Consider the following 6,811-nt stretch of genomic DNA (forward strand, 5'->3'; position numbering starts at 1 on the left):
CACTTGATTTATATTTATTTGGCTTTTAATAAAAATTGACTGGACATCTGGAATAAATTTTGATTAATATTAATTTATCTTATTCTATTGTATTTTATTTTTATCTGCTCTGTTTTTATGTTTTTATGTATCTTGTTATTTCTGCTGATTTTAATCTGTACAGCACTTCTGTTAACTACGGTTCTTTAAAATTTGCTCAGTAAATAAAGTTCAAGTTGAGTTGAGTTGAACCTTGCATTAAAACCTGTTCACTAACAAAAGACAAGCTGATACCAAGAGTTGATTTAGAGATGAAGCATATAGAAATGGGTATAACTGGTAATATTATCCACTCCTCTAGTCCATATAGCTCCAGTGACTGCCAAAAGCAAATAAAAAAAATAAAAGGGCAAAACAACAATACTATTACCACTTAGATCAAGTAAGAGTTTCTTTTGGTTCTTTTTTTCTTTTGTTGATGTACTTCTGCACTCACGTTGCACTTTTGATTTTACAATTACGGGTTGCCTTGCTTGTCATCATTCTGTACAATAAATATAGAAATTATTATTGTTTTTACTGTTATTTTACTCTATTTTTGGCAAAGCTAAAGGCATGCTGGCCTTATTTTTGGTTGTCTGATCAATTTAATCATTGTGTGAGTGAAGGGGAAGATACTATAAGACTTTATCTTCTTTCTGCTCCTTTTCATTCATTTTGAGACTAATTCTGTTTTGTATTGTACTTATTTTTTCATGTTATCAAAAATGAAATAAAGACAAAGTAAAACTAAACAAAAAGTTTGTACAATTGAAAACAACTTTTAGTGCCAGGTGTTTTGATTACAACAACAATCACTTGCTATTCTTAATCCTTCTCTTATAACTGGTCCCTCCTTGACTTGATAGAGAAAGAAAGAAAGAAAGAAAGAAAGAAAGAAAGAAAGAAAGAAAGAAAGAAAGAAAGAAAGAAAGAAAGAAAGAAAGAAAGAAAGAACTTAAGGCATATAGTTTGTCAGTTCTGCATAAATACAGGTGAAAGCTGAAGGTGTCCATGATAGTAAAACTGATTGCTCGAGTAGAAATAGAAGGCTCATCCTGAGTTAACAAAAAAAAAAATTAATGATTTTAACCAATTTGATGTGTGTAATCAGGTTGTCTTAGAAATCTACAGTTCTCTTCATTTAGCAGACTCTTATGTCCAAAGCAACATACAACACAAGCAAGAATTTAGACAGATGGAAAAACCTAGTTAGTACGACAACAGTGCTACAAGTTATTCAGCAGCAGTTGCTGCCATTAAGTGCAAGATTTTATTTTATTTTTTTCAAATAATGTAGAATAATCTAGCCAACTAACCACAATTAATTGCTGCAATACTATACCTCAACCTTCAACAACGTTCAGTAAAAGTGCTAAAAAATCAACAAAATCTGGGTCCAAGACTTTCTGACTCATTCTACCCCTGAGGACAAAGAGGAGAAGGGTCAGATTAGGTGTTCCCTGAAAAGATGAGTCTTCAGACATCTCTTAAAGTAGAAAGGGACTCTGTGGATCATATAGAGTTGGGCAATTCATTCATTCCACCATTTGGGAACAATAGAGAAGAAGAGTCTGGCTAGAGATTTAGAGCCACGCTGGGCTGGGAGCACCAGGCGTCTTTCACAAGCAGAGCGTAGTGGGCGAGAAGGAGTGTAGACCTGGATGAGGGACCCTAGGTAGGATGGAGCTATTCCTGTCAATGTTTTGTAAGCCAGAAGAAGAGCTTTGAATTTGATTTGAGCCGCGACATTTTGGCAATTTCAAGGTTGATGAATAATATGAAGGGGTTTTGACCAATCAGAATCAAGCTTTTTTGTCCAGTGTTCACACTACTCCAAAGTGAACCAGACTCCAACACGCATGGCCTACCTACGTCATTCTGAAGTGACTGTTTACATGAAGTGTGATCACACTAGAGTCAGCACAATGACACACAGAGAGCACTGCTGCAACTTTGGTGACTTTTTGACTTTTGCTAGGTCGTATTGGTCCCACACAGTCCTCTAACACCTTCACTATTGCTTAAAATGACTGACGAGATGAGGGCAATCATACGTCACGGATCAAACGCACATGCTTGTACTCATGCATGAAGTGACCTCGTGGAAGTGTGCCAAGGCAGAGAAGTGAATCGTGCTTAAGTACGGCACACTTGCAGTCACACTGGCCAATTGAGTATAGTACGGTTTGCCAGTGTGACGCCATCTTTAGAAAGCTGGGTAACAATGGTAATTTATTCCTACATGCTGCAAAAGTTTACAACACATGTATCTTAGACTCATGGCATTGAGTCAGATATGTATGGACTAAATTCATAAAAAGTGCACCATACATCATTAGAGGAAAAAGTCAGTTAAACAGAGTTATATACAAAATGATTATTTGCCCTTATAATTAACCTGAGCAACTTTAACACCCGCTCAGTCTGACACACTTTCCTTTGTCCCTAAAACTCCCAAATAATGTCATGTAAAAACTATTCCCCAGAAAGTTGGCAGTTATATTTGAGAAGCAGTCATTTAAATTAAATCAGTAAAGAAAGAGTGTTAACAGTTTGAAGAGATGTGAACGTTTGATGTGGTGAAATGTGATTGAGAAATCTCAAGTAAAGAATAGATGAACAGCACTGTTTCCCTGACCTTAAAGAAATGGAAGTAGGTCGTTTAACTTTTTTCTCTGAGGCAAACGAACCCAGAGAGTCTGTTAGAATTCCTTTAGCAGGAGGCTCGTCTGTAAACAGTTTCAGTCTCAAAATTGCAACAGCTTCTTCCTCCGAAGAAGTTTAAATCACTCAGGTGCTGTTTTCAGATTTCAACATTTTACTGTAGGCAATGAAACGTTGTTAGTCCAGATGGGAAAACTGCATCAATAAAACAGGATGATCCATCTTGTGTTTCGTGACCTTAAGAACACGGCACAGAGACTGTGAGAAACCGTACGTTTGGTGCTTTGAACATACACAGCTTCGGGCAAACGGACAACTGGCAGAGAAATGTTATTACAAGCAAGATGATGCATGACAGATCGGCCATATAAAACACAACACTGGTGGTAAAATTACTCAGCCCGATTGCTCGGCCATCGGCTGTGAGTAATGGTGTCAGGAGCCTACGCGCCCCTGAGTGCGTGCCAGGCCTCCGGTCAGCCCACCCGACCCGCGTGTGCTGCCAACTCTCACTTGGCAGGAGCTTTGAAACCGTCTCTACCTCTGCAGCGGTCAGCAGTGTCAACAGCTCCGTCAGACCACATGTAGCTGATGAATCAGGGGCCGCAGAGCCTGTGTGTGTACACGGGAGTTTCTAATGGGCTGTGATACAGGTTTGAGCAAACTGTGTGTGTGCAGCTGCTGCAGATATGAGATCAGTCACGTCTTCTGCTAAAACGTCCACTCAAACTATAAAAAACCCACTTTCCCACTAACCTTGAGTAGTATTAGGTCATGTGGATAACTTAAGTCGACTGTGTAAAAGTTTTTATACGTCTAAGTATAATATTCCTGCCTTCTCTCCAATAATTTTGAGGAAAAAGTAGTTTTATTTGCGGCTCTCGCAGCATTTAAAGTCAACGGTGGAATCTTCTCCCTGACAGAGTTTTCCCATTACTCTCAATAAGCCACAGAGCTCACTGTCAACAGTTTTTACTGGGACTATTTCTTTGCTAGAAGCCGCTTCCAATGAAAACTCTGCACAGTGGAGTCTGTGAAACATCCAGAGTTACTGTACGCTGACTTTCAGACATGCTGCGATTGACTTCTTTAAACAATATTCAATCCCAGTGCGTATCCAGCTCAACCAGGCGTATCTCTACACTTTGTTTCAGCTCTGCAGCAAAGCTGGAAAATGTGAGTGAAGCGGTTTGATTCTGCTCGAAAGTTAAGAAAAGTTCCACAATTATCTTTGGCAGCGCAGGATGGAAGTACAGTGCTTTAATAAAGTAGCGTCTGGAGGGATGAAGTCTTGGTGGAACAGATAATGAAGCAAGCCCCAGTTTTTAAGTGGCTTAATGCTTTAAATCAGAGGTTCTCAACTAGACCAGCCTCAAAACCCAAAACCACCATTTTCATGATTATCACCCAAAATCATAAAATGGTCTTTTAATGGCTAATGGAGCCCAGAATTATGGTGTTTGACTCTCACTTTCTGTGATCTACAGTTTCATGTAGCAGCCGCTTTTATCCAAAGCAACATACAACACAAGCAAGATTTCTTTCTTTGTAGCTGTAGAGTAATGTTACCATAACTAACCACAATTAACCGATGCAAAAATATACTTAAACTTTCAACAACATTCAATTATTAGTCCTTAATATTCACTAAGAGCTGGGTCTAAGACCTTCTGACTCATTGTATCCCTGAGGAAAAAGAGGACAAGGGTCAGCTTGAGTGCGTAAGTGTTCCCTGAACAGATGAGTCTTCATTAGTGCTGTCAGGCAATTGAAAAAATAATCTAATACCTTTATTTAACCGGGAAAAATTCTCATTGGGATTAAAAATCTCTTTTACAAGAGAGTTCTGGCCAAGACAGGCAGCAGCACAAACACAGAGTTGCAAAAAACACACAACACAGTCAAAAATAAAGCAGAAAGAACAAGTACACAGTATAGAAACAAAATCAGTGGTCAAAACATCTACAGCCTAATGTACTTGCTCCCAAGTCTTTCAGAAGAGCCTTAAAAGCATCAAGTGACACCAGATCCTGTAACTTTAAGATTTTTTGCAGCTCATTCCACGCAGAAGGGGCAGCATAGCTGAAAGCCCTGCTACCTAGTGCAGTGTGGACCCTCGGTACAGTCAATAGAAACAAGTCCTGGGACCGAAGGTTCCCACTCCCAGTGCTTTTTTGAGTAAGATAGTTCCCCAAGTATGATGGAAGCAGGCCAAGAATGGCCTTATAAACAAAGACATGCCAATAATTAAGTCTACGGGTGGACAGTGCAGACCATCCAACCCTGGCATACAAAGAGCAGTGGTGAGTAAAAGATCTGAGGTTTGTAATAAATCCCAGTGCTCCACGGTAGACAGTATCCAACGCATGAAGACAATGAGCAGATTAATGTAAATAAAGGACATCGCCATAGTCAAGTACAGACATAAAAGTTGATTCAACTAGCCTCATTTTGGAATCAAAGGAAAAACAGGCCTTGTTTCTAAAATAAAACCCAATTTCAGCTTCAACTTTTTGACCAAATGCTGAATATGAGGCTTAAATGACAGTGAATCATTGATTTTAAATCCAAGATACCTAAATTATGAAACTGTCTCAATTTCAGTACCTTGAACAGTTGCAATTGATGGGAGATTCACAGGCTTGGATTTTGCCTTTGTAAATGTCATGAGTTTGGTTTTGGCAGCATTTAGGAGAAGCTTCAGGTTAAAAAGGGTACACTGTACAGTATTAAAAGCAAGCTGTAACTGGCAGAGAGCCTGATTTAGATTAGGTGCAGAACAATAAATTACTGTGTCATCTGCATACGAGTGAAAATTTGCCTCAGCAGCATTTTGGTGAAGACAATCGATGTAGATAATAAAAAGTAAAGGCCCAAGGACTGAGCCCTGAGGCACACCATTTTTAATTTTGTTTTTGTTTATTTTTGTTTGATTTGTAATTAATTGATCTAATTAATCCCATTTTATTCTCATATCTGCCTAAGGTCCCTAAATACAGAATCTGAATTCTAGGACATTACAAAATTGTTGTGTATGACTAACTGATGTTTTTCAGCGAGGGGAAGTTGGGTCTGGCGGAGCTTGTCAATCAAAACCATGCTCGAGAACTACTGTGGGTGAGAGCGGTGTGCTCTTTGGATGAGAGCTCAGCATGGATATTAGGAGAAGATGTGGGATGAAATAGGCATAGCGAGACGCTGCAAGTCAGAAAAGTTCAGGCAGCTCACGCTCCAACTGAGGATGTGTCGTGGTAGTTCAGAGAGATAGAGTGGCGCCATCGTGAGAAAAGACAACGGACATCATGGAGAGGATCAAAGATGAACGCGATCAAAAAAGTATGTTTTCTCATTTTTTTGTTTGTTTTTTAATCAAAAACAGGATGAGAGACATATAAGAAGAGAGTCCACTCTTCTCCGGTAGTTTTGGTGTTTGAATAGTCATAGTAAACAATTTTATTTGGGTCTTGAAAGATCGTCCAAGATGTTTTGAAAATGGCTAGAAGCCAATGGGTTAATTTAATTGACAGGTTAAAGTGACAGCCCTAGTCTTCAGACATCTCTTAAAAGTAGACAAGCACTGCAGATCGGATAGTAAGGTAATTCATTCCAGCATTTGGGCACAACAGAGGAAAAGAGTCTGGCTAGTGATTTGGAGCCGCGCTGGGCTGGGAGCACCAGGCATCTTTCACAAGCAGAGCGTAGTGGGCGAGAAGGAGGGTAGACCTGGTTGAGGGACCCCAGGTAGACAGGAGCTGTTCTTGACAATGTTTTAAGCCAGAAGAAGAGCTTTGAATTTGATTGGAGCTGCCACTGGAAGCTAGTGAAGAGAGATTAAGAGCAGGGTGACATGTGCTGTTTTGGGGCTGGTTAAAGACCAGATGTGCTGCTGCATTCTGGATCAACTGCAGGGGTTTAAATGTACCTGTACAGTGGGAAAAGCCAAGGAATCCCATTAGAATACCAAAATTTACAGTTTGGACTTTTAAACTCTGGATCTACAAAACAAAATGAAGAGCAAAGTTGTCCGTTGGGGTCGTGTAGAGGTTTCCATGTAGATTTGGGGTTTGCTTTAGAACAAAAAACAACATCTACAAAGACGGATACTCTCTTTGTGTTTTAAACTCTT

Source organism: Halichoeres trimaculatus, unplaced genomic scaffold (assembly GCF_033239565.1).
Source record: "Halichoeres trimaculatus isolate MK-OKI-2021-1 unplaced genomic scaffold, fHalTri1.1 fHalTri1_scaffold_1, whole genome shotgun sequence".
NCBI lineage: Eukaryota > Metazoa > Chordata > Actinopteri > Labriformes > Labridae > Halichoeres > Halichoeres trimaculatus.